Source organism: Sceloporus undulatus, chromosome 3, assembly GCF_019175285.1.
Source record: "Sceloporus undulatus isolate JIND9_A2432 ecotype Alabama chromosome 3, SceUnd_v1.1, whole genome shotgun sequence".
Taxonomy (NCBI): Eukaryota; Metazoa; Chordata; class Lepidosauria; order Squamata; family Phrynosomatidae; genus Sceloporus; species Sceloporus undulatus.
In genome coordinates this window covers 240,138,423-240,139,942 of record NC_056524.1, presented here as the reverse complement: position 1 = coordinate 240,139,942, position 1,520 = coordinate 240,138,423, and positions in this window count along the sequence as shown.

The following is a 1,520-nucleotide window of genomic DNA, read 5'->3' as shown; positions in this document are numbered from 1 at the left end:
GCTTATGAAGTAAGTGAACTGTTTCTAAAAATATGCTACATTGCCTTAGGCAAATCATTTTCGCATCAAGTTCAGGCATTTCCTATTTCACCACTGGTAGTCATTAATGTGATATAAGCCTATTCTGGGTGATAGCAGTTTGACTAAGCTATCTGAAAAATTTCAAGTAGCCTAAAACTTTGTATTTCTTCAGTAGTTTTTCTTGCACTTTACAGTTTGCCCTCCGTATCCACAGATTGAGAATATTCCAAATGTATAGTTTCCAAAAAGCAAACCTTGAATTTGCCAATTTCTGTAAGAGGTACCATTTTACTATGCCATTGTATTTAATGGGACTTTCAGGATCCACAGATTTTAGTATCCACAGGGGATCCTAGAAGCAAACCCCAGCAGATATCAAGGGCCCACTGTCTTTTGGTTTCCCAAATGTCTTCACAGAAGTAAACTCTAGGCAGGGTAACCAACACAGATACACTTGAGAAATGTTGTGAAGACAACAGTACGCAGTAAATGGTCCCACCTTTGGGCTTGTAATTTGACTTTAAGACACGTGCATCTGTTCTACAGCCAACAGGAACTCTTCAGATAAGGGGAACTTTATTGTTCCTATTGTGGCATAACAGTTTTGTGTTCTTAGAACATGGATTAGCCCTGAACAAACTATGGGCAGATAGCACTCAAAACTGCATGAAGCATGCAAATACATCATTATCAGCATTGGGGAATGAAAAGTCAAGATAAGAGCACTCCTAATCTTCTACACTTGCAGGACATACTAATAGTTTGTCCATTGCATTCCTCTTTACTTGGCACCTCAGCTAATGCTGCAGTGAGTACCTTTGTAAAAACACATTTAATTTTGTAGTACAGTCCTGCCTCCATTCTTTTGCTCTTTGGACTTGCGTCTTTTGCTTATGCGAGGGCTTGAAAATGGGGCTTGAATATAAGCAAAACTCCATTTTTGTGAGGGGTCTGGAATGGATCCCCTGCAAAAAAAGGAGAGGCAGTTGTAAGAAACAAATGCGTTAGCTGGAACTGAACACTTTGATGGGGACATCAATAAATAAATAAATAAATGCTATGGTTAGTTTTTTGTGGGTTTTTCGGACTATGTGGCCATGTTCTAGAAGAGAACTCTTCAAGAACATGGCCACATAGCCTGAAAAACCCATAAAAAACTATGGACCATGAAAGCCTTCGACTTCATGCTATGGTTAGTTTGTAATGTTACATAAAAGTCATCCCAAGTATAATTATTTTCAATCACACATGGAGCCCTTGTGGTATAGTGGTGAAATGCCAGTACTGCAGCTACTCACAACCACAAGGTTGTGAGTTCAATCCCAGCCAGGGGCTCAGGGTTGATTCAGCCTAGCATCCATCTGAGGTTGCTCAAATGAGTACCCAAATGGGGCCAATTAGCTTATGGTTGTAAACCACTTAGACTGTTTAGTGTGGTATGAAGTGGTATATAAATGAAGCTGCTATTGCTACTTATGCGAACAACTAAACAGGCTTAC